The 14,391-nt window shown below is 42.5% G+C and overlaps 1 protein-coding gene across 3 annotated transcripts in view; it reads left to right on the plus strand.

Annotated features, from left to right (window-relative positions):
• The first annotated feature begins 2,527 nt into the window (after positions 1–2,527).
• Positions 2,528–14,391, plus strand: part of LOC126109715 (F-box/LRR-repeat protein fbxl-1-like) — a 141,812-nt gene continuing 129,948 nt past the window's right edge. For 2 of the 3 annotated variants that reach the window (XM_049914769.1, XM_049914770.1), the window contains exon 1: positions 2,528–2,633. The gene's annotated coding sequence lies outside the window, so the exon portion shown is untranslated. The remainder of the gene's footprint in view (positions 2,634–14,391) is intronic. The other variant, XM_049914771.1, reaches the window with a different exon arrangement.

Below are 14,391 nucleotides of genomic sequence, written 5' to 3' on the forward strand. Positions count from 1 at the left end.
ACGAACGATTGCTTATCAATCAGCAGGTAAGAGAGTCAGAATTTGGATCTACTTTGGATACTGCAGATTGTTCCATTCTCAGAGTATCTTCTGGACTGGATGTGACCCAATCTAACCAGTTTACATCAGTTATCAATTGTAATTCAGGAAAGTTAGGCCTAGATGTTGCATCGGTCTCTCATGATCACTCATACAGCATTCCTGCTGTCTCATTTGAACAGCTGTCAAATTATGTACGGAATATTGTTGCATACATAGCAGGATTCATTGTGCGTAAATTGACTAAGTCAGCACATTGTGTAGAATGGGCAAATTCCTTATGTGGGGCAGTGGACAGTGACATTGGACTAATCAGAAGAAAGAATGTGGGAGGTTTAGTTACGCCTTCTGCTGACGTTATTAAAATTTGCAAAGCAGCAGAGCAAGCTTGCCCAGATTGCCCGACATGAATCCCATTGAACACTTACAGGACATAATCGAGAGGTCAGGTCGTGCACAAAATACTGCTCCGACAACGCTTTCGTAATTATGGACGGCTATAAAGGCAGCATCGTTCAATTCTTCTAGATGAGACTTCCAACTTGTTGAGTCCGTGACACGTCGAGCTGCTGTACTATGCCGGCCGAAAGGGTGTCCTTCAGGGTATTGCGAGGTATGCCACGACTTTTGTCACCACGGTGAACCTACTAGAAAGATCGGCAACATGAGTTTATTACGATCCGGAAGTACACTACTGCCCATTAAAATTGCTACACCACGAAGGTGACGTGCTACACACACGAAATTTAACCGACAGGAAGAAGAGCCTGTGATATGCAAATGATTAGCTTTTCAGAGCATTCACACAAGGTTGGCGCCAGTGGCGACACCTACATCGTGCTGACATGAGGAAAGTTTCCAACCGATTTCTCATACACAAACAGCAGTTGACCGGCGTTGCCTGGTGAAACGTTGTTGTGATGCCTCGCGCAGGGAGGAGAAACGCGTACCATCACGTTTCCGACTTTGATAAAGGTCGGATTGTAGCCTATCGCGATTGCGGTTTATCGTATAGCGACATTGCTGCTAGCGTTGGTCGAGATCCAATCACTGTTAGCAGAATATGGAATGGGTGGCTTCAGGAGGGTAATACGGAACGCCGTGCTGGATCCCAACGGCCTCGTATCACTAGCAGTCGAGATGACAGGCATCTTATCCACATGGCTGTAACGGATCGTGCAGCCACGTCTCGATCCCTGAGTCAACAGATGGGGACGTTTGCAAGACAACAACCATCTGCACGAACAGTTCGACGACGTTTGCAGCAGCACGGACTATCAGCTCGGAGACCATGGCTGCGGTTACCCTTGATTTTCATCACAGACAGGCGCCTGCGACGGTGTACTCAATAACGAACTTGGATGGCCGGCCGGAGAGGCCGAGCGGTTAAAGGCGCTACAGTCTGGAACCGCACGACCGCTACGGTCGCAGGTTCGAATCCTGCCTCGGGCATGGATGTGTGTGATGTTCTTAGGTTAGTTAGGTTTAAGTAGTTCAAAGTTCTAGGGGACTTATGACCACAGCAGTTGAGTCCCATAGTGCTCAGAGCCATTTGAACCATTTTTTTGAACTTGGATGCACGAATGGCAAAACGTCATTTTTTTCGGATGAATCCAGGTTCTGTTTACAGCCTCATGATGGTCGCATGGAAGCGTATATTCGTCATCGCCATACTGGAGTATCACCCGGCGTGATGGTAAGGGGTGCCATTGGTTACACGTCTCGGTCACCTCTTATTGGCACTGACGGCACTTTCAACAGTGGACGTTACATTTCAGATGCGTTACGACCCGTGGCTCTACCCATCATTCGATCCCTGGGAAACCCTACATTTCAGCAGGATAATGCACGATCACATGTTGCAGGTCCAGTACGGGCCTTTCTGGATACAGAAAATATTCCACTGCTGCCCTGGCCAGCACATTCTCCAGATCTTTCACCAATTCAAAACGTCTGGTCAATGGTGGCCGAGCAACTGGCTCGTCACAACACACCAGCCACTACTCTTGATGAACTGTGGTATCGTGTTCAAGCTGCATGGGGAGCTGTACCTGTACACGCCATCCAACCTCTGTTTTGCCCAGGTGTATCAAGGCCGTTATTACGGCCAGAGGTGGATGTTCTGGGTACTAATTTCTCAGGATCTATGCACCCAAATTGCATGAAAATGTTATCACATGTCAGTTCTAGTATAATATATTTGTCCAATGAATACCCGTTTATCATCTGCATTTCTTCTCGGTGTAGCAATCTTAATGGCCAGTAATATAAACTAACGGCTTCTTTTGCCATTGACACATTAATTTTGAACTACACGGCTCGAGGATGAAAAGAAATGTGAACTGGCTTCTCTTGCGTCAGGTCCCCAGTAGTTTATCTGTATTCGGATAAAACGAACTTCCGTCACTCATGGAAGATAGTGTGATAGTGCCCGAAAACGTCGGAGGGAGTCATGTGATCGACACTGGATTCGGGGTATAGATGTGCGATAGAGTGTGTAGCGGGAGGGCAGGAGAATATAAAGGAACGCGATTTTTCTAGCGTGTTCATACCGGCGTTGTATTGCACTACCAGCGAGTCAGACGCGACACTATGTAAGTTATCATTATTTCACAGTTTCCGTACTGAGAGTGTAATTTTTTCAGTGGTCAACGTAAGTTTACCTACAGTAGGCGGCCGTATTATTAGGAGCAGTAGTCAGACTTTTGCATTTTCTAGTTTAATGGTATTTTTCTGATAAATTGTTGGTTGTAGGTCTCTTATCTATTATTTACTTGTGTGAATATTCTGTTGGGATCATAAAAACAACAAAATATGCAGGCAAAACTATTTTTTTTTTTTACATCCTGTAGAAGTAATATTAGCACTGACAAAAAATTTATACAGTAAATTTCAATACTTAGTGATGCCACTCTTTGCTGCAATAAGAGCTTCTCTGCGTCGGGGCATGCTCTCTACACATTTATTTTTTTATTTTATTTATTTATTTATTTATTTTATTTATGCATTTATTTTACCTGGCAAGATTAGGGCCTTCAGGCCCTCTCTTACACCTAACCAGGCATACTCAGATTGAACAAATTTCAGTTTCTACAGAACATTAAGGGCATATAACATGTTATACAGTATTAATGTTAAAGGAAAAAATAGAGATTATAAAAGTAGTACAATGATAATTATAACAATCAAAAAATAATTATAACAATCAATAATAATAATAATAATAATAATAATAATAATAATAATAATAATGACTATGTATATGAAAGTAAACATATTTTTCTTTTATGAATGTCAGTCCTATTGCTAGTTGGGAATTTTCTCGTTATATTCTCGCAGCTTGTGAGTTATTCTCATCAAGCAGAGATAAGACGATAGAATGGGGTGAAAGAGATATAGAAGAGGTAGATAGGTTAGAGGAAGAGAAATAGAATGGTAAAATTCGAAGCTATGATGGAGAGGAGAAAGAAAAAGATGAGAGGGGCACAACAATGGTGGCTATACCGTCCCTAATATGTAAGTCTTGAGTTCCCTCTTGAATGTTCTTGGATTTCGGAGTTACGATGCCATTCTCTGATGAGATTTTCAAGCACCCGGCGGCTAATGTTTGATGAATGTGTCTCCATTTTGATGTCATAGAATAATGGCGCAAAATCCAAAGTATGTGTGTAATGGTTGGACTATGTGAGGAAGATGAGTCATAATAGTAATGATACTTGAAAAATGATTTAGTTTTTTGACCAAAACGCAGTCGAATCCTTTTGTTTTTACCCCTAAGAAAATCACGTTTAACCCTTTAGGGTATAACTACCCCCAGCTTGGGAACCACTGTTCTAGCAAAGCGGGAAGTATCCTATAGGTTCTGATGAGTGAGTTTGCGAGTTTCAAAACGTGTGACATAAATTGCCGAATAATTTCATCACATTGACTTAGGAGCTTAAATTTTTTACACCGCCAAAGAACCATAGACTTCAGTATGTGACACACACTTACGCTATACGGTTTACTATTTGGCCACTACAGAAGTCTTGAAGTCATCAGAGCGACTGCTAACCTGTGCAAACTACTTCCACACATCATTTCTACTGTAGCAAATGATCTGTGTGACTTGCAAATTTGCCAGCACTGTCTCTCTGTCCATTTCTGCACTCCACAGCTGCAAATTTCCTACTCCCGCCACTCTTGGCAGTAAAAGTTGCAGCAGCTACCCCAGTACCAATTCCGCAGCATTTGCATGCACTAAGAAGGAAGGGAGAATGTACAAACGAGTCTTTCAATGTGTTTACTGCAGTTGGGACTGGGAGTTCCAAAAATTGACATACTATGCGGGAAAACATGGTAGTGAGGAATGTACTAACAAGATTGTACTGTACTTGCTAGTGTAAAGGAGAGTACTACAAGCAACTTGGCCTTCCTCAAGTTTGGTTGCAGGCAGGTGCGTATTTGAGAGATGATATGGTTTCTGCCACATATCTTATTGCCTCTCTCTTATGTTTATTGCCATTTCCAGTGCAAAACTTTTTATATTGGTATCCTATTAAATTATTTAGGTAACAATGCTGCCACCTGTACCATTCAGATATATAACTATGTTGGTTTTTTAATAAAAAATTTCAGAAAAGCTATTGCATTGGTATATTCTAGTGCCTTTCCGCAAGTAGGTTACAGTACGCTTGTTCGCCCACTGCTTGAATACTGCTCAGCAGTGTGGGATCCGTACCAGATAGGGTTGACAGAAGAGATAGAGAAGATCCAACGGAGAGCAGCGTACTTCGTTACAGGATCATTTAGTAAGCGTTACGGAGATGATAGGTAAACTCCAGCGGAAGACTCTGCAGGAGAGACGCTCAGTAGCTCGGTACGTGCTTTTGTCGAAGTTTCGAGAACATACCTTCACTGAGGAGTCAAGCAGTATATTGTTCCCTCCTACGTATATCTCGCGAAGAGACCATGAGGATAAAATCAGAGAGATTAGAGCCCACACAGAGGCATACCGAGAATCCTTCTTTCCACAAACAATACAACACTGGAATAGAAGGGAGAACCGATAGAGGTACTCAAGGTACCCTCCGCCACACACCGTCAGGTGGCTTGTGGAGTATGGATGTAGATGTAGATGTAGATGTAGAAATTCATTCACCAAACTGTTCTAGAGGAAAAAAGCTCTTAACAGACGAAAGGGGCAGACAGAGGAATATAAAAATGAAAAAACACATCGTGTGATATAATAATAAAGCAACGATTTTTCTGATTTTTACTTTCTTGTACTGTAAAACCTTGCCTCTTGCGAAATTTCATGTTTCTAGGTCACCTGGAAGTGCACTATAGGTTTTCATGAGTGAGTTTGCCAACACCAAAATATGTGACATAAATGGTCGTATCTCTTTATTGTATTTACTTATAAGTTAAAAATTTTTACACCGACAGACGATCATAGACCTCAGAATGTGATATATATTTCAATTTGATATTCCAACCTGTTCCAGAAAAAAAGGACCTTAACAGACGAATAGACACATACACGGATAAAAATGACAAAAATTTTTTTTATCGTGTTATACAATATCAAGTTAACACTTTTCGGAACTTTCCCTTTACTTCTAGTATGAAAGCTTGCTTCTTGCCAAATTCGATTATTCTCAGTCCACTGGAAGCAGTCTATAGATTTTGATGAGTGAGTTTTTGATTATCAAAATATGTGACATAAATGGTAGTATCTTTTGACTGAAATGTCTTACGAACTTAAAAGTGTTTCACCGCCCAGAGACCATAGACGTTAATATGTGACATAAATTTGGCTTTGATACGTCTGCCCATTCTTGAGAGAAAGGATTCTTAACAAACGGACAGACAGACAGCCAGACGGATAATATGGCGGTCCTATAAGCGTTCCGGTTTTTCAGACTGAGCCAAGGAACCCAAAAAAATGATGAGGTGCACAATTACCACATTTAAGAAATTTAGAATTTATTAATTAATGATTCTGTATCCTAAAAAAGCAAGATGGAATTAATTTGACATTTTATAAATGAGATTTCATTAATAATTTTATACGTAAGTAACTACAAATCATAGAATTGATGTGACATCTGACTTTAAATTTGGGAAACTAATGTATTCATATCAGGTTCGATCGAAGTCGTTGCAGTTCTCACGGTGAGCTCAAGGTGTTCGTCTCAGATTTAGGTTCTACTTTCACTCCTTACATGATTTGCTCTTGAAAACAACTTTTCACATACGTACGGGCCTCCAAACAAAGATGACATTATGTAACACATGACTGTGCAGCGAGGGATATTTGTCTCTGGGCGGGAATGATTTGCAAAAGTCCAAGAGAGACAGTCGATCAAATTTTTGCTTTAGTTGGTTGTCAGACTACATCTCTACGCATTCTATGAGAAAATTTTCTGGCAGTGTTTCTACGATCCCGTATATTGTTTGTAAATTGTCCCGCGAAAACATAAAAATTTTGATTATTTTTTTCGATATCCTGAAATCAGTTTTCAACTTCTTGCATCAAATCGAAAAGTTTGGCTGCGTATTTCATCCCGTCCTCAGGATTAGGTTTGGCCAACGCGACGAAATGAAAGAAACTGTTTGTACTTGTGCTTGCCATAATTTCAGTTTTATTTAGAATGCGTTTATTGTTTGAAACTTTGAACTGATAAGGAGGTTTCTACCTTGAAAAAGCCTGTTTAAGTCATCTAAATGAAATGTCGAATCTACCAAAAATACTAAATCTACCTCCCTGCTGGCATCGTCAACTTCTGGTACAGATTTTGCTTCTGATATCATGAACGATTTGATTTCATAAGTTGTGCTACAAAATCTTTTTAACACCTGGCCTCGACTGATCCACCTTCCTCCTGTACAATATACGATATCCCCACAGTCAGCATCCAGACTTCTGATGGAAATTGACGATGATTCAATCCCGCAGGAAGTTAGCCCGTGGGTTGTGAATGAAAAAAGTGAATTGAATTTAAGCTTATCTTTTTGTACCGATCAACTTCACACGGAAGTAAAAAGATTTCGTGAAATTGCGTTGTAGAGACGTTCATGTTAAAATATGATTCTTATTTGTAGCAAAGGATATGATATCAAATCAAACCCGTTATAAGAAAAATACGATACCGTCAGATAGCAAACATTGGCAGTAACTGCAATCCGCATGAACATTTCCAACTTTATCGACTCGTAGTGATCAGAACCATGGTGAAAAACGTTCTTTATCATAACCGTACAGAAATAACATGGAATATCCTTGTATTTTCATAAATTAGTTTCATTATACGTCTATAAATCTCTAGTTTCTCAATTGGCACCGAAGTAGCCGTAAGATAACAGACAAACGCGTCTGCCAGATCGGCCGGTTATGAGAACGAGGCTGTAGGGTTTCAAGTACCGCACGGGCGGGCGCAATTTGAGAATATCAAATTGAAAATATCCAATTTGTCTTAACTTTTTTTACATAAACGAATTTTCTTGCCGATCGTGTTTTAGATGCTCAGTTCTTCGGACCGCTTGCGGCTGAGACCTACCTTCTCTTGTGGATGGACCACATTTACTGAGGAGTCTTCCCGTAAATCGCAGTCTGGCAACTGCCTTACCAGTATTTAGATTTATGTGGTCGTTCCATCTTGAATCTCTTTATGCGAATTCTCGCCATTTCCCCTATGTCGGCAATGCAAATTTTCAAGGCATTCAAGTACCATTTCTGAACAAACTATGAAAGGTAGAACACTGAAACTTGGAAATGGAATTTCCAGCAACCATTGCTTTAATATAGTGCAGATTCAGGCACACTGAATTTGTAGAGTTCTGTTGACATTTGTTTAAAAAATTGGCTTACAATTAAAGAACAGAAACTTCTTTTTGAGCCTGGACCAAAAGCAAAACACTTGCAAAGCGAAATGTGCATCTGTTTGTTAGTTTGTTGTCTTGGAACAACTGCAGAATACTTCAAGTTTCTGTGACATATAGTTCTAAATAATGGTACGTATAGGGGAAAAATATACTTTTTAGAAAACTTGGTTTAAATTCTTATAGTTTTGTTTGTGTATTATTTACAAATTCTTGCAACACTATTTATAATTAATATTTTCCTGATCCTTATTCAACGTCATGCGAATCGTAGGCATCTTCTCTTTTATATTCGTAATTCTTGTTTGCCTGTTCACCTCTTTTGTGCAATTGAGTGCAGTTATGTCAGCTTTATGAATTCATGAAAAATCGATATTTCGTAACGCCAGTCTTGTGTTTGCACCTGAATAGACTCCTAGTCTCTCCAGTACTGCAATTTTTCCCGATATGCCGTCATTAAAACGTAAAACAGTATCCAATACACCAAATTTTAAAGTTTGATGGTGTACAAACACCGTCTGTGGTAGACGACCGCAAATTCTAGAATTCGAATTTTCATTGAGCATATCATCATTAGCACGGTTACTAAATGCAGGTTTTATTGCGCACGTCACTGCTAGCGGAAAAGAGTGTTTATGCTCATAATTTTCGACAGAATAAAATGCTCATTTATACAGGGTGTTATAAAAAGGTACGGCCAAACTTTCAGGAAACATTCCTCACACACAAAGAAAGAAAATATGTTATGTGGACATGTGCCCGGAAACGCTTACTTCCCATGTTAGAGCTCATTTTATTACTTCTCTTCAAATCACATTAATCATGGAATGGAAACACACAGCAACAGAACGTACCAGCGTGACTTCAAACACTTTGTTGCAGGAAATGTTCAAAATGTCCTCCGTTAGCACGGATACATGCATCCACCCTCCGTGGCATGGAATCCCTGATGCGCTGATGCAGCCCTGGAGAATGGCGTATTGTATCACAGCCGTCCACAATACGAGCACGAAGAGTCTCTACATTTTGTACCGGGGTTGCGTAGACAAGAGCTTTCAAATGCCCCCATAAATGAAAGTCAAGAGGGTTGAGGTCAGGAGAGCGTGGAGGCCACGGAATTGGTCCGCCTCTACCAATCAATCGGCCACCGAATCTGTTGTTGAGAAGCGTACGAACACTTCGACTGAAATGGGCTGGAACTCCATCGTACATGAACCACATGTTGTGTCGTACTTGTAAAGGCACATTTTCTAGCAGCACAGGTAGAGTATCCAGTATGAAATCATGATAACGTGATCCATTGAGCGTAGGTGGAAGAACATGGGGCTCAAGACATCACCAACAATGCCTGCCCAAACGTTCACAGAAAATCTGTGTTGATGACGTGACTGCACAATTGCGTGCGGATTCTCGTCAGCCCACACATGTTGATTGTGAAAATTTACAATTTGATCACGTTGGAACGAAGCCTCATCCGTAAAGAGAACATTTGCACTGAAATGAGGATTGACACATTGTTGGATGAACCATTCGCAGAAGTGTACCTGTGGAGGCCAATCAGCTGCTGATAGTGCCTGCACACGCTGTACATGGTACGGAAACAACTGGTTCTCCCGTAGCACTCTCCATACAGTGACGTGGTCAACGTTACCTTGTACAGCAGCAACTTCTCTGACGCTGACATTAGTGTTATCGTCAACTGCACGAAGAATTGCCTCGTCCATTGCAGGTGTCCTCGTCGTTCTAGGTCTTCCCCAGTCGCGAGTCATAGGCTGGAATGTTCCGTGCTCCCTAAGACGCCGATCAATTGCTTCGAACGTCTTCCTGTCGGGACACCTTCGTTCTGGAAATCTGTATCGATACAAACGTACCGCACCACGGCTATTGCCCCGTGCTAATCCATACATCAACATACTGTTGATGCTACGTACTGATGTGCTTGATGCTAGTACTGTAGAGCAATGAGTCGCATGTCAACACAAGCACCGAAGTCAACATTACCTTACTTCAATTGGACCAACTGGCGGTGAATCGAGGAAGTACAGTACATACTGACGAAACTAAAATGAGCTCTAACATGGAAATTAAGCGTTTCCGCACACATGTCCACATAACATCTTTTCTTTATTTGTGTGTGAGAAATGTTTCCTGAAAGTTGCAGCAACGGTAACGGATGTGTTGTGGGTCTTAATCGTTCCACCTTGAATCTCTCTGTGTGTACTTACGGAAAAAATGGCCCCTGCGGCTCTTCTCATACTTTCTAAATCATTAAAGTTCCTTCTTATGGCTAACCCATAATAAGTTTGCAGCTTGTCTATTTCAGAATTAGTGAGATGTTCCTTTCCAAGTTTTTTTTCCCAAATAAACAAAAGAAACACATCTTCACCTCGTATCGACAAACGACGTTCAAATATCACCTAGGTTACAGGCTGGGAAACTACTGAAATATAAATCAGAGATGCTTACATCACGTGGAGACAGCACGAAGCCGTATGCCTGAAAACTAACAGGAACGAGGAAATCGGCGTGGACGTGCAACGTATTGTAAATATGTCAATATCTCGAAAATAATTATCAGATTTTCCTGAAAGAGAGTTCATTTTACACAAAAAACCTGCGGAGCGTCTGAAATGACAAAAAAAGGAAGAAATTTCGAGTTTTTGGTTCCATGTAGAGCATGTTCCTCTTAAGAGCTGTCACTTCTTCCAGTGTTTGCTCTGCAATAGTGTATTCATGCAATAATTGTTGTTTGTGTCTATTTAAGATCAATTCGGTACATTTGTTTATGTTGACGGTCACCTGACAATCCCTGTACCAAGTGTTGACCCTCTGAGCGTATTCCTGTACTCCACTACAAGCGTCGCGGCTTCCCTGTATACAACAGCATCCCCTGTGATGAGCCTCGTAGATCTTCCGACGTTATCTGCTACGCCATTTACGAATATTGAGAAAAGTGATCGTCATATAACACTCCCTTAGGGTAAGCCCAAACATGTTAGGTTGCTGCATAAGTTCGCAGCGTTTTGGTTTTGCATGTTGGTATTCCAGTTGCAACGGATTTGTTAACCGATTGTCATTTTTTATTTGTAGTTCACTGTTACTGTTTGAGTTTATACATCGTCACTTTGTCATTTGAAGATATACACTACTGGCCATTAAAATTGCTACACCAAGAAGAAATGCAGATGATAATGGGTATTCATTGGACAAATATATTATACTAGAACTGACATGTGATTACATTTTCACGCAATTTGGGTTCATAGATCCTGAGAAATCAGTACCCAGAACAACCACCTCTGGCCGTAGTAACAGCCTTGATTCGCCTGGGCATTGAGTCTAACAGAGCTTGGATGGCATGTACAGGTACAGCTGCCCATGCGGCTTCAACACGATACCACAGTTCATCAAGAATACTGACGGGTATTGTGACGAGCCAGTTGCTCGGCCACCATTGACCAGACGTTTTCAGTTGGTGAGAGATCTGGAGAATGTGCTGGCCAGGGCAGCAGTCGAACATTTTCAGTATCCAGAAAGACCCGTACAGGACCTGCAACATGCGGTCGTGCATTATCCTGCTGAAATGTAGGGTTTCGCAGGGATCGAATGAAGGATAGAGCCACGGGTTGTAACACATCTAAAATGTAACGTCTACTGTTCAAATTGCCGTCAGTGCGAACAAGAGGTGACCGAGCCGAGATGGGTAACCAATGGCACCCCATACAATCACGCGTGGTGATACGCCAGTATGGCGATGACGAACACACACTTCCAATGTGCGTTCACCGCGATGTCTCCAAATATGGATGCGACCATCGCAGTAAACAGAACCTCGATTCATCCGAAAAAATGACGTTTTGCCATTCGTGCACCCAGGTTCGTCGTTGAGTACACCATCGCAGGCGTTCCTGTCTGTAATGCAGCGTCAAGAGTAACCGCAGCCACGCTCTCCGAGCTGATAGTCGATGCTGCTGCAAACGTCGTCGAACTGTTCGTGCAGATGGTTGTTGTCTTGCAAACGTCCCCATCTGTTGACTCAGGGATCGAGACGTGGTTGCACGATCCGTTACAGCAATGCGGATAAGATGCCTGTCATCTCGACTGCTAGTGATACGAGTGCGTTGGGATCCAGCACGGCGTTCCGTATTACCCTCCTGAATCCACCGATTCCATATTCTGCTAACAGTGATTGGATCTCGACCAACGCGAGCAGCAATGTCGCGATACCTTGTGTGAACGCTCTGAAAAGCATATCACAACATCTTCTTGCTGTCGGTTAATTTTCGCGTCTGTAGCACGTCATCTCCGTGGTGTAGCAATTTTAATGGCCAGTAGTGTAGTAGCAAGTGGAGCTGTGAACGCGAGAAAATGCAGAGGCAATTGGAGAAATCGGAACATTCCTGACATGTTCTTCCGTTTGAGTTCAATAGAGAGGTGGCAGCAGCATAGGCAGCCAGAAGCATTTGTGCCCTTTATGGGGAAAACGCCGATGGACAAAGCAAAGCAAAAAAATGGTTTTCTCGTTTTAAGGGAGATCGTTTTCATATTACTCCTTGCTCAGGAAGACGTTTGGGGTTTGACGAAGATCGTTTAAACGTATTAATCCGCAATGATCCACTCATTGTATTCGAGAGGTGGCAAATGTGGTGAACTGGGGTCATTCCACCATCGTGCGACACATTCACGCAATGAGAATTCAAAACTCTGGTGTACGGGTACCGCAAGTTCTAAGCCAAAATCACAAACATCAGCGGCTCGCCATATGTGCATTTCTGTTTGCTCGTCATCAACTGACTCGTGAACAACGCCGACCATTGCTATCCAGTATCGTTACTGGCGGCGAGAAATGGTGTTTTTATGCTAACATATGGGGAAAAAGGTATAGTTGAGTCCAAACAGAACAGCAACTTCCCGTGCAAAGACCTGAGTACTTCCACAAAAGATAACGTTTTGTTCATGGTGGAACACCAACTCTTTGGCGTACTATGGATTGCTTCCCTGAGCTGTATCACTGCTGAAATTTATTGTCAACAACTGCGACGTCTTGCTGACGCTATCCAAGAGCAACGACCAGAGGGACTGCGTGAAGTGATGTTACTCGACAATAACGCCACCACGCATTCTCCTACCCTGATAAAAAAAACTCCATACAGAAGTTAGGTTGGGAAATCATTCCGCTCCCACCTTCTTCATGTGGTCTTGTGCCCTCAGATTTTCACCTTTTCCGCTCTCTATCGAACAACCTTCAAGGAACTACCTCTCCAGAGGAAAATAGGCTCCGAACATGGCTAGACGAGTTCTTCTCCACAAATTCACGTGATTTCTACAGTCCCGGAATCGACAAGTTACACCCAGTATTGGCAGACTGTTGAACAGTGATGGGGAATATACACTGAAGAGCCAAAGAAACTGTAGACCTGCCTAATATCGAACAGGGCCCCCGCAAGCACGCAGGAAATGACACAACACGACGTGGCATGGACTCGACTAACGTCTGAAGTAGAGCTGGAGGGAACTGACACCTTGAATTCTACAGGATTATCCATAAATCGGTAAGGCGGCGTGGAGGTCTCTTTTGAACAGCACTTTGGAAAGCATCCCAGGTAGGCTGATTAATGTTCATGTCTGACTGTAGCAATTCTGGATGTGTGGGGTGTCGTATTGTCCCGCCGGAATTGCCCAAGTCCGTCGAAACGCACAATGGACATGAATGGATGCAGATGATCAGAGAAATGCTTACGTACGCGTCACCTGTCACAGTCGTATCTAGACGTATCAGGTTTCCCCTATCACTCCATCTGTAGACACTCGACACCATTACAGAGCCTCCACCAGCTTGAACAGTCCCCTGCTGACATGCAGAGTACACGGATTCTTGAGGTTGTCTCCATACCCGTACACGTCCATCCGCTCGATACAATTTGAAACGAGGCTCGTTCGACCAGGCAACATGTTTCTAGTCATCAACAGTCCAATGTCGGCGTTGACAGACCCAGACAAGGCGTAAAGCTTCGTGTCGTGCAGTCATCAGGGGTACACCAGTGGGCCTTCGGCTCTGAAAGCCCATATCGATGATGTTTCGTTGAGTGGTTCGCACGCTGATACTTGTTGATGGTCCAGCACTGAAATCTGCAGCAGTTTGCGGAAGTGTTGCACTTCTGTCTCGTTAAACGATTCTCTTCGGTCGTCGTTGGTCCTGTTCTTGCAGGATCTTTTTCCGAGCGCAGTGATGTCGGAGATTTGATGTTTTACCGGATTGTTGGTATTCACGGTACACCCATGAAATGGTGGTCTGGGAAAATCACCACTTCATCGCTATCTCGGAGATGCTGTGTCCCATAGCTCGTGCGCCGACTGTTTCACCACGTTCAAACCACTTAAATCTTGATAAGCTGATATTGTAGCAAAATAACCGACATAACACCTTCGCCAGATACACTCCTGGAAATTGAAATAAGAACACCGTGAATTCATTGTCCCAGGAAGGGG

The sequence above is a fragment of the Schistocerca cancellata genome, chromosome 12 (genome assembly GCF_023864275.1).
Source record: "Schistocerca cancellata isolate TAMUIC-IGC-003103 chromosome 12, iqSchCanc2.1, whole genome shotgun sequence".
Classification (NCBI taxonomy): domain Eukaryota; kingdom Metazoa; phylum Arthropoda; class Insecta; order Orthoptera; family Acrididae; genus Schistocerca; species Schistocerca cancellata.